Source organism: Phoca vitulina, unplaced genomic scaffold (genome assembly GCF_004348235.1).
Source record: "Phoca vitulina isolate PV1807 unplaced genomic scaffold, GSC_HSeal_1.0 scaffold10, whole genome shotgun sequence".
NCBI classification, from domain to species: Eukaryota; Metazoa; Chordata; class Mammalia; order Carnivora; family Phocidae; genus Phoca; species Phoca vitulina.
Genome location: NW_022589713.1, coordinates 48,488,386 through 48,506,305, shown reverse-complemented (window position 1 = coordinate 48,506,305; position 17,920 = coordinate 48,488,386). Strand labels below are relative to the sequence as shown.

General features: G+C 36.3%; 1 long non-coding RNA gene across 1 annotated transcript in view; it reads left to right on the top strand.

Annotated features, from left to right (window-relative positions):
• LOC116635322 overlaps positions 1-11,267 on the top strand; it is a 28,619-nt gene extending 17,352 nt beyond the window's left edge. The window contains exon 3 of the long non-coding RNA XR_004300135.1: positions 11,186-11,267. This is a non-coding gene — a long non-coding RNA (uncharacterized LOC116635322). The remainder of the gene's footprint in view (positions 1-11,185) is intronic.
• The last annotated feature ends 6,653 nt before the right edge of the window (positions 11,268-17,920 follow it).

Genomic DNA, 17,920 nt, shown 5'->3' with positions numbered 1-17,920 from the left:
GAGAAGTGAAAAGACCAAGTGAGATCCTAAGAACTAAACTACTAGAACAGCTCTGTAAGTGTTGTGAAGGCAGGGGTCTGCTTTTATATTATTTGAAAGAAGATTGAAGCAATTCAATATAAGTTGTGATAATTTTTTTTAATCCAGAAGGGCACACATCAGTATTTTTTTTTCCTGGCAAAGAAATTTGATCCAAAATGGGAAGGAAAAAAAATTAAATTCTTCCCACTCTCAAAATAGCAAGACTATGTTTCTCTTCAGATTCAATAAAGAATTGTTTCATTTGAACAAGGCAATAGTTTATATGATAATCTTTAAGGGATAATCCATTGGCAAAACTGTGACATAGGGCAAGTTTGTTACCTGGATTCCCATTTAGGTCTGATCTCACTGGGTGGGCCCTGCTGATAGTAAATGATGATGAAGTCTTGCTGTACAGCTTAGTGCAGGCTTGTGCGTATTTGATTTTCCCAGTAATACTAGGCATGTTGATTCCTAATTCAGAGGTCCCTCCACTTGCTACCATTGTACTAAAGTTTCATTTTCTGGTTCTTTTGATTCTGGATCTTCACTGCCATCAAAATTAGCCATTCTGTGACTTTTTTCATCTGGGAACTGTCATCTGCTAATCCTGGAGGATGTAGGAATTTAGTTTCTATTTTCAATGTTGCCAATAACCATTTGTGAGTTCTTCCACTAGTAACCCACTTCTTTGACTCTTTTCTGCATGTAATTTAATGACACAATGATTTTTAAACATTCTGTCCAATGACCTTAAACCAGGACTTTTCAACTTCAGCACTATTGACATTTTGGGCTGGAAAGTTATTTGTTCTAAGAGGATGACCTGTGTGTAATAAGGCATTTAGCAGCATCCCTGAACTCTACCCAGTGGATGCCAGGGGTAAACAGCACTCCTCCAACAGACATCAAAAAAGTATCCAGACATTGCCAAATATTTTCTGGTGGGGCCAGGGGTGGGGGTGCAAAATGACCCACAATCAAGAGCCACCAATCTAACTTCATGTTAAAGAAAGCATTTCCTCTTACAAAATGATAACACAGGTCTCAGGCAATTATCTTGAGGAAATTCCTCAAGCATAAGGTGACTTAAAATATGAATTCCACATTTAGTAGACTTCCATTGCCCCCCTACCATTTCTGCAATATGGCAGAAACATCTTTTCTCTTTCTTCCCTGTTTCATGCTGCTTCTGCATTGCTAGATGTGGCCTGATCAAGGCTCCCCTGACAATGTGTTCTGAGACAATTTGCCACAACTTGCCCTGCTACATTCAGTTATAGTCTCTATCTGTGGCTACAAGTAGGTCTGTTTCAATATCAGTCTTTGTGCCATCTGGTTATGTATGCTCCTCTCCTCCCTGAAGTCCTATCTGCACACTCACCTCACCCTACCCTGCCCCACCTGAAAGAGGTTCACAGTTTCCTTTTTGTGGTTTACCCACCCCCACCACGACTATTGAGGGGAACCATATCCGTGAAGAACTGTTTCTCCACCTGGACTGTGTCTGGGAGTGACTGTGCTGCTGTGTTCTCTGTGTGATGTGCCCACATTTCAACACTGTGCTGTCAGGGAAACTGTATGAATAATAATCAGTGCATGTGCAGCCTGATGCTATGAAATGAATATTTGAAGATCCATGCCTTATATTTATACACTTTTTAGTTTTAATTCCAGGCATGCTATATAATGTCAAAATTAAAAATCATTCATAAGCATTATTTTATGTACTTGCTAATAATAACCCTATATGGATTAGAAATGTGTTGATTTATGTTGAAGACTAGAAACAAAAGCTTTAGTTTTCTTTTTGCCAACAATGCAAAAAGAATCTTTTGGATTCTTTAAATAATTATTTATTTTTTTTTCTAAGACCCTGTAGGAGGGTCATTTCATTTGAATTACTAGGGTACAAAACTATGTCATAAATATAGTCTCTGGAAACATTACATGGATAGATTCACTCATGTGACAGTCAGGCCATGAGGTAAGCCAGGCAAAAGAGATCTCTACCTACCTAGAGATTTAATAGGTTGTGGAAGCTCTGACGGGCAGTAATACCTCCACTCCACATGTCCTCATTTCTCTAATACTTCCACCTCCACTTGTAAACATTAATGAGAAGAACTGTTGTAATTAGTAAGTACACTGGTGTCTCTTAGCATGATTATTGCGTTTAATAATTTCAGAGTTGATTGATGGCCTGTTTGCATTATCAAACCTGCACCAAGGCAAGGCTAACTAGGACTGGACTTTTCTTTCATTTCACTGGGCCATGAAGAAACCAAGGAAGGCATCTTGTCATTTACCAGGCACAAAATGGAATCCTTAGTGTGAACTAGAAGAAGCAGAAGTCTGGATCCAGCCATTGATGTGTGTTCTGAATTCCTCAGCTCTAGGCAAAAAGAACTGCCCCAGAATAGTGAACAATCTAGTGAGACACACAGACTAAGCACCAAACACACACAGGGGAGAAAGTCAGGGGCATATGTCCACATCCAGGTGCAGTTCTTCCCTGGATGGGATGGTCCAAACAGTAAGTGGAAATAGTTATCATGAGGAAGATAGCACCATCTAGGATTCATTTTCAGAGATAACAACTCCATCCTTAAAATTCAACTAGAGTATTTCCCATCTCTGTAAAAAGACCCTCATAGTATATACAGTCCCTTGGCTGCTCTTAAATAACATTTTGTAAAATATCTTTATATCTCAAGATATTTAAGAGCAGCCAAGGGACAATTCACATGTCATAAAATTCACCCATCTAAAGGTATACAATTCAATTATCTTTGGTATATTACATGATTAATTTACGTAAATTGTGGTAAAATGCATGTAACAAAATCTGTCATTGTTACCATTTTTAAGTATATAATTCATTGGCATTAATTGCATTTACAGTGTTATGCAACCATGACTCCTGTTTCTAAAAGTTTTTCATCATCCCCTCAAGCAATAATCTCTCCATTCTCCCTCTCTCCAGCTCCCGGGGAAGGGGTCTAATCCACTTTCTGTCTCCTTGAATTTGCCTATTTGAATTATTTCATATAAGAGAAATCATATAATATTTGTTCTTTTGTGTCTGGCTTATTACTATATTTTCAAGGTTTACCCATGTTGTAGCTTGTTCTGTTACTTCATTCCTTGTTACTGCTGAATAATATTACATTGTGTGTATATTGCACATATTGTCATTTGGGTTGTATCTACCTTTGGGCTATTGTGATTAATACAGCAATGAACCTGGATATACAGGTACCTGTTGTAGGCCTGCTTTCAGTTCCTTTGGGAATATACCTAGGAATGGAATTGCCAGGTCACAGGGGAATTCTGTGTTTAGCTTTTGGAGGAACTTCCAACTCTTTTCCATAGTAGCTGCACCCTTTTACACTTCAGCAATGCATGAAGTTTCCAATTTCTCTATATCTTTGCTACAACTTGTTATTTTCTTTTTTATTGTGATCATCCTAGTAGATGTGAAGAGGTATCACATTGTAGGATTTTTTTTTATTTGTCTTTCTCTAACAATTAGCAATGGTTGAGGATCTTCTCATAACTATTGGTCATTTGTATATCTTCCTTGGAGAAATATCTATTCAAGTTCTTTTGTCATTTTTTAAACTGGATTGTCTTTTCATTGTTGAGTTGTAGGAGTTCTTGATATATTCTGGATATTAGCCCCTTATTAGATATATGATTTCCAAATATTTTCTCTCATTCTGTAGATTGTCTTTACATGTACTTAGTAATATACTTTGATGCATGAAAGTTTTTAATTTAGATGAAGACTTTTTTTTTTAAAGATTTTATTTATGTATTTGACAGAGAAACAACAAGAGAGAGAACACAGGCAGGGGGAGTGGGAGAGGGAGAAGCAGGCTTCCCACTGAGCAGGGAGCCCCATGCCGGGCTCGATCCCAGGAGCCTGGGATCATGACCTGAGCCGAAGGCAGATGCTTAACAACTGAGCCACCCAGACATCCCTTAGATGAAGTCTTTTATCTATCTTTCTTATTGCATAACTTTTAATAAAGCAAGAATTAAGTAGAAGATGTCATTGGGACTTCTATTTTCCATATTTTTTTGAGCAACATTATTTTGAGGTTATTCTTCCACCTGCTTATCAAAAACTTGAAACTTATGTTATAGTAACACATGGATATGTCAGACTACTTCCCAAGCAGATAATTCAACATCCTTATACTTACCTTTTTTTCACCAAACATTATTTAAGTATATCAAGGGCTTAGCAATACATTAGGCACTGAGGGAAAAAAAGAAATACAAAAATTTTAAGGTATTACCCTTACTTTGAGGGAACTCACATACTAGCAGAGAGGATGGATATATAAACAACCTCTTAAAAGTAAAAGGGTAAATTCTACCACTGATATTTTATAAAGTACAAAAAAATAGAGATAACGGGGCGCCTGGGTGGCTCAGTCGTTAAGCGTCTGCCTTCGGCTCAGGTCATGATCCCAGGGTCCTGGGATCGAGCCCCGCATCGGGCTCCCTGCTCAGCGGGAAGCCTGCTTCTCCCTCTCCCACTCCCCCCGCTTGTGTTCCCTCTCTCGCTATGTATCTATCTGTCAAATAAATAAATAAAATCTTTAAAAAAAAAAATAGAGATAACAAAGTAACAAATGAATTCCAGTTGTTGGGGGGAAATAAGCAAGTAACATTTAAAAGCAGACTTTATTTTTTTCTCAAGTTTTTTCTTAATTCCAGTAAGTTAACATAGAGTGTAATATTAGTTTCAAGTGTAGAATTCAGTGATTCATCACTTACATACAACACCCAGTGTTCATCACTACAAGTGCCGTCCTTAACCCATCACCCATTTAATGCATCCCCCTCCCCACCTCCCCACCAGTAACCCTCAGTTTGTCTCCTATAGTTAAGAGTCTTTTTCCTGGTTTGCCTCTTTTTTTCCCCCGTATGTTCTTCTGTTTTATTTCTTATTTTCACATATGAGTGAAATCATACGGTATTTGTCTTTCTCTGACTGACTTATTTTGCTTAACATAATACTCTCTAGCTCCGGGCACCTGGGTGGCTCAGTTGTTAAGTGTCTGCCTTCGGCTCAGGTCATGATCCCAGGGTCTTGGGATTGAGTCCCACATCGGGCTCCCTGCTCGGCAGGAAGCCTGCTTCTCCCTCTCCCACTCCCCCTGCTTGTGTTCCTGCTCTCGCTATCTCTGTCTCTCTGTCAAAAAAAAAAAAAAAAAATGCTCTCTAGCTCCATCCACATCCTTGCAAATGGCAAGATTTCATTCTTTTCAATGACTAATATTCCATTGTAAATATATATCACATCTTCTTTATCCATTCATCAGTAGGTGGACATTTGGGCTCCTTCCATAAATTGGCTATTGTTGATAATGCTGCTATAAACTTTGGGCAGCATGTATCCCTTTGAAACAGTATTTTTGTATTTTTTCGGTAAATACCTAGTGGTGCAAGGTATTGCTGGATTGTAGGGTAGTTCTGTTTTAACTTCTTGAGGAACCTCCGTACTGTTTTCCAGAGTGGTTGCACCAGTTTGCATTCCTACCAACAGTGTAAAAGGTTTCCCTTTCTCTGCATCCTTGCCAACACCTATTGTTTTCTGTGTTGTTAATTTTAGCCATTCTGACTAGTGTGAGGTGATATATCATTGTAGTTTTGATTTTTATTTCCCTGATGATGAGTGATGTTGAGCATCTTTTCGTATGTCTGTTAGCCATCTGTATGTCTTCTTTGAAGATATGTTTATGTCTTCTGACCATTTTTAAACTGGATTATTTGTTTTTTAGGTGTTGAGTTTGATAAGTTCTTTATAGATTTTGGATATTAACCCTTTATCCAATATGTCATTTGCAAATATCTTCTCCCATTCGGTAAGCTGACTTTTAGTTTTGTTGATTATTTTCTTCACTGTGTAGCTTTTTATGTTGAAGAAATCCCAGTGGCTTGGTTTTGCTTTTATTTCCCTTGCCTCAGGTGACATATCTAGCAAGAAGTTGCTGTGTCTGAGGTCAAAGACATTACTGCCTGTGTTCTTCTCTAGGATTTTGATGGTTTCCTGTGTCACATTTAGATCTTTCATCCATTTTGAATTACTTTTGTATATGGTGTAAGAAAGTGATCCATTTTCGTTCTTTTGCATATTACTATCCAGTTTTCCCAACACCATTTGTTGAAGAGACTGTCTTTTTTCCATTGGACATTCTTTCCTGCTTTTTCAAAGATTAGAAAACCATATAGTTGTGGGTCTATTTCTGAGTTCTCTGTTCTGTTTCATTGATCTGTGTGTCTGTTTTTGTGCCAGTACCATACTGTCTTGATGATGACAGCTTTGTAATAGAGCTTGAAGTCTGGAATTGTGATGTCTCCAGCTTTGGTTTTCTTCTTCATGATTGCTTTGGCTATTCAAGGACTTTTGTGGTTCCATACAAATTTTAGGATTGTTTCTTCTACTCTGTGAAAAATGTTGGTGGTATTTTGATAGGGATTGCATTAAATGTGTAAATTGCTTTGGGTAGTATAGACATTTTAGCAATATGTGTTCTTCCAGTCCATGAGCATAGGATATTTTTCTATTTCTTTGTGCCATCTTCAATTTCTTTCATCAGCTTTTTTATAGTTTTCAGAATAGAGACCTTTTACCTCTTTAGTGAGGTTTATTCCTAGATATCTTACATTTTTTGATACAGTTGTAAATGGGATTGATTCATTGATTCCTCTTTCTGCTGCTTCATTATTGGTGTCTAGAAATGCAACAGATTTCTGTATGTTGATTTTGTATCCTGTGACTTTACTGAGTTCATGTATCAGTTCTAGCAATTTTTTTTTTTTTTTTTTTTGGTGGAGTCTTTTGGTTTTTCTATATACAGTATCATGTCATCTGCAAATAGTGAAAGTTTTACTTCTTCCTTGCCTATTTGGATGCCTTTTATTTCTTTTTGTTGTCTTATTGCTGAGGCTAGGACTTCCAGTACTATATTAAATAACAGTAGTGAGTGGACATCCCTGTCTTGTTCCTGACCTTAGAGGAAAAGCTCTCAGTTTTCCCCATTGAGGATGCTATTAGCTGTGGGGTTGTTTTTTTGTTTTTTGTATATGACCTTTATTATGTTGAGATATGATCCTTCTATCCCTACTTTGTTGAGAGTTTTTATCATGAATCGTTGCTGTACTTTGTCAAATGCTTTTTCTGCATCTATTGAGGGGATCATATGGTTCTTTTCCATTCTTTTGTTAATGTTGTGTATCAGGTTGATTGATTTGAGAATATTGAACCATCCTTGCATCCCAGGAATAAATCCCACTTGATCATGGTGAATGATCCTTTTAATATACTGTTGGATTTAATTTGCTAGTACTTTGTTGAGAATTTTTGCATCATTGTTAATCAGGGATATTGGTCTGTAGTTCTCTTCTTAGTGGAGTCTTTTCTGGTTTTAGAATCAGGGTAATACTGGCCTCATAGAATTCATTTGGAAGTTTTCCTTCCATTTCTATTTTGTGGAATAGTTAAAATAGGTATTAACTCTTTAAATGTTTGGCAGAATTCCCCTGTGAGGCCATCTGGCCCTGAACTTTTGCTTGTTGGGAGATTTTTGATTACTGATTCAGTTTCTTTGCTAGTTATCAGTCTGTTCAAGTTTTTTATTTCTTCCTGTTTCAGTTTTGGTAGTTTATATGTTTCTAGGAATTTGTCCATTTCTTCCAGATTGTCCAATTTGTTGGCATATAATTTTTCATAATATTCTCTTATAATTGTTTTTATTTCTGTGGTGTTGGTTATTATTTCTCCTCTGTCATTTGTGATTTTGTTTATTTAGGTCTTTTCTCTTTTCTTTTTGACATACCTGGCCAGGTGGTTATCAATTTTATTATTTTTTTTTTTCATAGAATGAGCTCCTGGTGTCATTGATCTGTTCTATTGATTTTTTAGTTTCTATATCATTTATTTCTGCTCTAATCTTTAGTATTTCCCTTCTTCTGCTGGCTTTAAGCTTCATTTGTTATTCTTTTTCTAGCTCCTTTAGATTTAAGGTTAGGTTGTTTATTTGAGATTTTTCTTGCTTCTTGAGTAGGCCTGTATTGCTATATACTTCCCTCTTAGGACTCCCTTTGCTGTATCCCACAGGTTTTGGACTGTCATGTTTTCATTTTCATTTGTTTCCATGTATTTTTTTAAATTTCTTCTTTGATTTCCTGGTCAATCCATTCACTCTTTAGTAGCATGTTGTTTAACCTCCCTGTATGTGTGGTTTTTCCAATTTTTTTCTTGTAGTTGACTTCTAGTTTCATAGTGTTGTGGTCAGAAAATATGCATTGTATGATCTCAATCTTTTTGTACTTGTTGAGGTCTGATTTGTGACCCAGTATGTGATCTATTCTGGAGAGTCATCTTTGTGCACTTGAAAAAAAATGTGTCTTCTGCTGCTTTAGGATGAAATGTTCTGAATATATCTGTTAAAGTCTATCTGGTCCAGTGTCATTTAAAGCCATTGTTTTCTTGTTCATTTTCTGCTTAGATGATCTGTCAGTTGCTGTAAGTGGGGTGTTAAAGTCCCCTACTATTATTATGTCATTATCAATGAGTTCCTTTATGTTTGTTAGTAATTGTTTTATATATTCAGGTGCTCCCAAGTTGAGGGCATAAATATTTACAATTGTTAGATCTATTTGTTGGATAGACCTCTTTACTGTGATAGAGTGTCCTTCTCCATCTCTTGTTACAGTCTTTGGTTTAAAATCTAGTTCATCTGTTTTAAGTATTGCTACTCCAGCTTTCTTTTGACTTAAAAAGGGACTTTAGATTTACAAGATAAATAATAGGTAAAGAACATTTAAGCTAAAGACATAAGCTGGAGCAAAGTGTTTCCTTAGCTTAGAAATATGGGATGGAGATTACTAATGGTGATAAAGCAAAACATCTTTATTCTTTGGTTTTTCAGTTTGTCATTTTGGCGGTCATTTTTCCTTTTTTAAACATATTTGTTAAGATATAATTCCCATACCATAAAATTCACTCATTTAAAGTGTACAAGTTAATGCTTTTTAGTATATCCAAGAGGTTGTGCAACTATCACCAAAAACTAAGTTTAGAACTTTACCCCCCAAGGAATGCCATACCCATTAGCAACAACTACACATTCTTCCTATCTTTCCTCTCCACACCTAGCCTTCAGCAACCACAAATGTACTTTTTGTCTCCATGGATTTCCCTATTTTGGATATTTTGTATAAATGGAATCTTACAATTATGTGATCTTTTGTGACTGGCTTCTTTCACTTAGCATAATGTTTTCAAGGTTCATCGTGCTGTGGCATGCATCAGTACTTGATTACTTTTTATTGCTGAATAATAATTCATTCACAGTTAATGTTATGATTGATTTCTTTATATTCACATCTGCCATTTTGCTCTTTGTTTTCTGTTTCTTGTTTTAGTTATTCCTCTATCCCTCCATACACTGAGGCTGGCTACCTATGTGTTGCCTCTGCATCAGCATAAGCCAGTTGTTAGTGAAAGGTTGTCCTTGTGTCCCCTAGCTATTTTTTACCTTTTAATATTGGATGTGCTTGGCTTTGAGACTGTTATTCCATTTTATTTACATTTCTGCCCCATGTACAACCAGGGAATGGTAGTTTGGAGTTTCCTCTTTAATTGCTCCAGAAAGGGCAGATTGGGGCATGTACACAGTCTTACAGACTGTTGAGAATGAGTGCAATTTTTTTTTAAAGTCTGGCTTCCTAGAAATTTCCACTGGGTAAGAACAACTTACTATTTAACCAGGTTGGTCAAAGGTTATGTCTACATTCGGTGTCAGTGAGGCTTCACCCTAGTTGATGGATCTGTGGGTGACATGGGGAATGCTTGCAAGTCTACTTCATGTCATACTCTGATTGCTCCTGAGTAGATGAAGCCTCACACAAGTGCATGGTCTCCCCAATCTCTAAGGTTGTCTGTGATCCTAAAAGTCCTCTTCTTTGCTATATCCTTTATCCTTTCCTGGTTCTCTCTATTAAATTTCTAGCTGCTCTGCCATTTTATATGTTGCCCCAGAGTCATTTCTGGGAGAGTTAATTTTACTCCACCAAGATGTCCATTCCTTGACAAGGCTTCCATTGTTTAAACATGGAATTCTTTAAATGATGTTCCAAATAGTCAGTCCTCTCAGTAAAGCTGCAGAGCTCTCCATCTTTAAGGCCTGCTTCTCACCTTTGGGCACAACCCCTATGCAACTAAACCAGAGCTAGGAGTGTGAACAGTGGACTTGGAGAGCTTCAGTATCCACAGCCTGTCATGTCTCAGGAGATATTTCACCCTATAAGTAGGGGCTGTGAGGTGGAAAAAAGTCTCAGTCCTTTTTGTTTTTCCCTCCAAATTTTTTTTTAATTATGTTATGTTAATCACCATACATTACATCATTAGTTTTTGATGTAGTGTTCCATGATTCATTGTTTGCGTATAACACCCAGTGCTCCATGCGGTACGTGCCCTCTTTAATACCCATCACCAGGCTAACCCATCCCCCCACCCCCCTCCCCTCTAGAACCCTCAGTTTGTTTTTCAGAGTCCATTGTCTCTCATGGTTCGTCTCCCCCTCCAATTTCCCCCCTTTCATTCTTCCCCTCCTACTATCTTCTTCTTCTTCTTTTTTTTTTTTAACATATAATGTATTATTTGTTTCAGAGGTACAGGTCTGTGTTTCAACAGTCTTACACAATTCACAGCACTCACCACAGCACATACTCTCCCCAATGTCTATCACCCAGCCACCCCATCCCTCCCACCCCCCACCACTTGTCCTTTTATCCATGCCCTCCAGAATAGAGCTTCTGCAACACCAGGCTGGGGGGAGGGTAGAGGGGGATGAGAAGAACCAGCATCTCCTGGGTTGAAACCATGTAACCCTAGACTGGGAGACCCTATCTCCTTGGCTGTACCCACTGGTTTCCATAACATGAAACTGGGTTGAGAGATAAAGGGACACAATTTGGGTATCTCCTATACCACCTATTCCCACTAAATACATTAAATTCATTAAAATTAATGAAATGTAGTAGATTTTGTTGAATAAGTGTGTTTCTGTTTTCTATGTGCTTTTTGGAAAATTTCCAGAAACTTTAAATAATCGTGGTTTTTTTTTATGATTTGCACCAGATAAATTGTTGTTTTGCTTGGGAGAGTTTCTGCAGAGCTCCTTGCTCCTCGATTCTGTAGCTCCAGCTCTCAGTAAGTTTCTAATATATAGCCAAATAAAATTGTTCTGATTAATAATTCTTCTTCCTTCAATATCTAATTCCTGAATCATTTCACTGTCTCTGACCTCACTGAGGACATAAATAGCATGGTTATGAATTTGGTAGACACCCATTTCTTGAGGTTTCCTATCTTGGACATATTGCCCCAATCTCTCCACTTCTATTTTACCTATTATTTAGATTTTAGTTTTCCCAATTCCTTCACATATTTGTTAATCTTCTCTCTGATTCCCTAATATAGCCATAAGGGTAATGTGAAGATATATGCTTTTGCTGTTCATAACTTAAGGGGTCATCATGGATCTTGTCAAAGGAGACCCATATCAATTGTTGTTAAGACAAGCACCTTCTTCTTATCCAGAGGGTTTATAATTAGGGGATTTCAGATTCTATAGAGGGGAAGGACATGACCCTAATTTCATTTCAGTTAACTTAGCATTTAAATTGGTAATCGTTTATCAAGGTGCTAAATTTCTTGTGAAAATAGATAAAATTTTCAGTAATTTTGCTTGGATACAAGCTTTATGCCCAATATTTTTAGAAAACCTTATCTAGTTATTCTTGTGGCTTAAAATTTTTTATCAACTAAGAACGTCCTTAAGACTTGAATAAAATTAATAATAATGTTCACATAATAATTAACTTTCACCACTATTCATCAAGTATTTTCTCCACAACAGCTCTATGATGCATATATTTTGCATTTTTTGATGAAAAAATTAAAGCATAGACCACTGTTCAATTTCACATATTGGTAGCAGAAGTCTGTCTGAAGCCTATCTTCAAAGCCTATACTCTTAAGTATATCCTAAAGTGATTGTTACAAATGGAACTTGCCCTCAACACTATTGCGCATCTGGGAAATAGGAAACAAAGACCTTGTGCAAAGACACAGAGGGATAGAAAATGAACTGCTTTGAAACAACCTGCTTATAGACGGGAGCCCTTGAAGCCCAAGCAAGGCATCAGGGTCCTTCCAAGGAGACCTTGGATATTATCACAGTTTATGGAAACTAATTCTTTTTTTTAAGATTTTTTAAAATTTATTTATTTGAGAGAGAGAGAGGGAGAGAGAGAGAAAGAGAGATCATGAGCAGGGGGAAGGGTAGAGAGAGAAGAAGACTCCCTGCTTAGCAGAGAGCCTGGTGTGGGACTCTATCCCAGGACCCTGGGATCATGACCTGAACTGAAGGCAGCCACTTAACTGACTGAGTCACCCAGGTGCCCGGAAACTAATTCTTTCGGAAAAGGTACAATCATCTAAACTCACAATGAAGTAGTTAATTAATTCAAAGATTTATATCATGAGTCACCATCTCTCCTCTCCCTGTTATCCTTGGTGCCCATTCTCTTTACCTGGATAACATGTTCTTTTTCACATCTTACTTAGGACTGTCTCTCTAGTAAGTCAGCTGTTCGGCTCTGTAATTTACCCTCATGGTGCTGATCCCATGACATTAGACTTGTTTACCATTTCCATGCTTCAGCTGGACTGGTGAGGTCTGCTAGGAGAATCTCTGAAAGTTATCCCATTGCATCAAAAGCATTCAATACAAATTTATTCAATACAATTACGAATAAAAGTAATCCCTCCCATATTAAATGCTGAAGATAATTGCAGATCTTAGAGTTTTCATGTCTCTGTAGAAACACTTGCAACTTGTTATCCTTCCCTCTTATTTTCTAATTTTCTTCTTAACTTCCCCTGATTTTATATATTATTAATGAGGTTATTTGACTTTCCTTCATTAAGGGTACCTCTTTGTTTAAACAAAGTAAATAATGGAGTTATTACAGACTTTTTGGACTATCCCCCTCAGCGATCTAGATTGCCTAGAATATGAACTTAGATTTTTAATGATGAATATAAACCCTTTTCTCTTTAACATAATCTCTTTAAAGATTTTTTTAGAATTTAATTCTTAAAATGCTTTCTCCTTTTATCTTATTAATAAACACTCATCTTTGTTTTTAAGTCCAATATATACATTTATTAATGACAATAATGTGAAAAGTACTTTGGTTGTTGATGCTGGTGATTAAAAGGCAAATAGGACATGCATATGTTCTCCAGGACCTTACCATCACTGGGGAGCCAGACAAAAATAAATCACACTACACACACAAACACACAGACACACACACACACACACACACACACACAACAAGTTGTTGCAAGTATTCTGAAAGATGTTCCTCAGTAAAACAAGGTGACCTGTGTTCTAGCATTAAAGTCTGTGACTCCTGATCCCATGCACAGTACATGATAGGAAAAATACATGATTCCAGACTCTAGGCAGATATGTCCTGAAAATATGATGTCAGGAAGGAAAATGAAATCACTTGGCATGGAATGTTTACTGAAAAGAAGAATGGCAGGGTAGGCACAATGTTTTGGAGGGTGGAGAAGAAGAGCACTTTCTTTTTTCTTCTTCTTCTTTTTTTTTTTTTTTTTTTGCCATAAATGGTTATATATCCTCCTTTGTGGAAGAACTGCATTTCCTTGACCATATACTACAAAGAACATTCCCCAAACAGTAATATTTATCTATATGCTTGTGGCCAAAACAATGTAAATCTATACTTCTATTTCTGCTGTAAATTCTTTATTTCATGATAAACTCCTATGTTCTTTGTTGCTTCAACTCACCAGTGTTTTCACTGAGCTTTCAACCTAAATGTTATTTGAACTTGGGTAAATTCAAAATTGATGCCAGGCTTCAGTTCAGCTCATTTCCCTAATAGTCCACTCCTCCATCTCTTCTGGGATCATCCACTAGAACACTTGTAAAGAAAGGTTTCCCAGCTTTACTTGTATGATTCAGAATCAGTCTTCTGCTCCGTGCTCTGGAAATATTAAAATCCATCTCAGCCATTTCTTTAATATATGCACTAACACTCAAGGACTATTCTCAACTGGAATTTCCAGTAAACATAAATTGAGTCTTCCAACATTAAAAAAACAAAACAGAACAGAACTAAGTTTGAATGTTACAGGCAGAAACAATTTTTTTATTGCTCTTGGGTTTCTTGGTTATCAGTTTAGTGTTTTAAAATTATATACAGTCTGCTTCTCAGAAATCAAGGCCTTAGTTTCTTCTTGATATTACATTTTTTGGCACACAAAACAGAAGTTTGATTTTCTCTTTTCTACATTTAAAGTCATGGTCCTTTAGTTCAGCTTCATTGTGTAGCTGGATCCTAAATGTATCAGAGCAGTATTGTTTTCAAGAAATAGGAATTCTCAATTTCTCCCACTTTTTAAGGATTATATATTTAGTCTTGAGATTTCTATTTCTTTAAATCAGAAAATTGTTTCACTCCCATTAGAGTAATGACTCAGTAAGGTGTTTTTTGTAGTTGTTATAACCCAAAACTGAAAGACTGTAGAAAATCACAGATTAAATGTCTCTATCGAGGAGCATGTAGCTATATCTTGAAATTGCTAGCCTTAAAAAGTTCTCAGACAGCATTTCACTTTGAGAAACTGCTCTTTTGATTCATAGTTGTGTTGTAGTTACTTCTTTAATTTGGAATAAGTTAAGACTACCTTTCAGTGTTATTGGTTATATTATAGATATTGGCTTCAGACATACTATGACCTATAATATAAATAGAAGAATTATTTCACAGAGCACTATAGCTCACATTTGGATTAAATAGAAGCTAAGCCCATCAAAAGTGCACATCATTAACAGAGAAGAAACTATCCAATTATGTTTTAAGAAAACTACTAAAAGGGTAGAATGCATGCTTAAAATGTATTGTTATTCTATTTCTTCCCCCGCTCTGCCTCCCCACCATATTTCACTGTGTTGCTCATGCTTTAATATGGAAATAATGAACTCACCATATTATGTGCACTTCCTAAATCTATGGATTTCTCTAGACTGACATATTGCACTGCTATATTTAACCCAGGTGGCAAGAGGTTTGAAGAAAGAAAGAAGATGCACCCTGAGGTCTAATGGGGAGGAAGGTCCCTCATTCTTGAATCTTTGCTATTATCTATAACGAATACAATTTATACTGTTAATTTCTCATTCTTCCTTTAAATGAAGCATAATACCAAAGAGCTATTTTTAAAGAAATATTGCAAACCAGTTAGCAACATGTTAAAGGAATCCATCAGTTTAAGCACTTGAGAGTGCTGAGTGATACCCTTTCTTGTCTTGTGAAGCATGGATAATATACAGAAGGCTGACAAGAAATCCTGCCAATCTGGTACCTCCAGATGGTTGGGAGATAGGAATTTATCAATCAGATTGCTACCTTTACCAAACACATCATACATTGCTGGTCATTTTTCTCCTTATGATATGCCTCATTAAGTAAAAGATTTTAAAGATGCTTGGATAAAATCGTGCATAAGTTGGTATCCAGGTGTCCTGAATAACTTGACTCAGCTTCCCCATGAATCTTAACTTGCAGATTTTCTCAGCCTTTGGACATTCTATTTCTCTGAAACTTTGAGGTATTAACTAGCATATGTGTATCCTCTTAGGAAAAGTTAAGGAACACTACATTGCTTTGGGAATATTAAATTTGTCTTCTCATCTGATGTCATTGAGTTAAACCCTTTGATATTTTTTTACCCCCAAATCAGATATAGCTATCCATACATGTGGTTGGGTTATACATATATGGAATTCAAGAGTTTTTGTGGACAATTGAGTTGAAGTAAGTTTTAAAATTTCAAATAAACTCAATGTAATGCAGCCATAGCATATAATCACATTACTATCATTGCCCTACTACCAAATAATTGACATAAATTCAAGTGACAGTGACATAAATTAAAGTTTCTATTTGTAGCTTAACATACCATGTGCCCTCATTCAGTAGGAGATGGATGAAAATGAAGCTGAACTTGGAAAGAAATATTATAGCTATTAAGTTTCATCATGGAATGTGCAAGAACTGACCATCACACATCAAGCTGAACTACATAATGAACTTTCTTCTAAATCTAGTTTTCCGAAAACTTGATCCAAATCACTAATGAGTATATTGGACCCCTGATATCACCAATACATTTTCCTGACACATTTTCCTGGTCAGTTTAAGGGAGACCACCAGGGAATGGTGGAGCATCTTAGGGTGAATGGCAGAAGGAAGCAACTGTCAAATGTAAGCCTGATGGGATAAATAGGAAAGGGTGTTACTACAACATAGCCCAGCTGTATGGCTGGGCTCCCAGCAGGATGTGGCCTGTCAGAAGGAAATACACCGACCACCAACTCATAGAGGAAGAGATCCAGGAAAACGAATATGCGAAACTATGTCTCTTGTTCTGATCATCTGCTTAAGCCTCCCATTGACTACACACAACCTGACATCTTAGGACTGTTGGGTCAGTCTCCTGGGTTATGGAGCATGGTAGGGACATATGAAAATTAGGTTTGGCATTTGAAAGTTGCTAAAGTAGTAAATCCTAAAATTCATTATCAAAGAAAAAAAAAGTTGTATTAGCTATATGAGGTGATGGATGTTAGGTAAACCTAACGTGGTAATCATTTCATGATGTATACATATGTCAAGTTATTATGCTGTATGCCTTAAACTTAATCAGTGTTGTATGTCTATTATATGTCAATAAAACTGGAAACAAATAAAAAGAAAAGTAGATTTGATGTGGCAAACAGGGACTAATACCTGGATTCAGGGACTGTGCTAATTCACAATCCCAGGTGTGGCTGGAATACATCTTTCACATTATAGTCTTAAAGGTATATTTTGTCTGACCTGTTTATTACTATTTATAGAAGTCCCATTTATGGAAAGCAAAAGTGACCTCTGTTCTCTAAGCACACATCTGGAAACAAAAATAGGGTTACATTAATAGCTTCAAAATAGATTCTTTGCAACCCACTTAAATATTCATTCTCCTTTTCCATTGAAGTACTTCCCACTTCATGATTTATGATAGTTCAGCAGGGCCTGGACTAGGCTGAGGCAAATGAGACATTCATATGAGGTGTAAAATTAAGAATAGAGCAAAATCTCAGTAATCAAGATAATATCTTAGTGCAGTATCTTAGCACAATATTTCAAATTACCAAAAACAATGCAAAAATCCATAATGAACATTATATCACAATTTTAAATGAAGATAAGATGAACTGCATTGTAATGGCAAAAGTTTAAGCATGACACCAAAGCAAATATGTAATGGGAAGGAATACAAGAAAAGTTGTCAATTAACTAGAAGATATATAGTGGATGAGATCAATTTTAAAGAAAAATCACATTAAATTATAGCCTACTACACTAAAAGTAAGATTTATGAACAGAGTCCTAGAAATGCTCAAAGCTGAGTCAACAAATGTAAAGTCAAAAATTTTTCAAGTGTAAAACAATCAAATGGAAAAAAAAAAAAAACTAGAAGCCAACAAATGTAAAGAACAAGAGAGATCTTACATAGAAGAGTACATGACAAACAGTTGAGAATTTTCCCTGAACTATTTTAAACTAATTTAATTTTATTTCACTGTTTTATAGAAGTAGAATATTTTCAGTTAAAAATTCAAATAATAGAAAAGACCATATGATGAAAACTTAATAAAGAAAGTCAGGTATGAGAGAGAAGAATGAGGATATATAAACAGAACAAGCAATGCTACATAAACAAGAG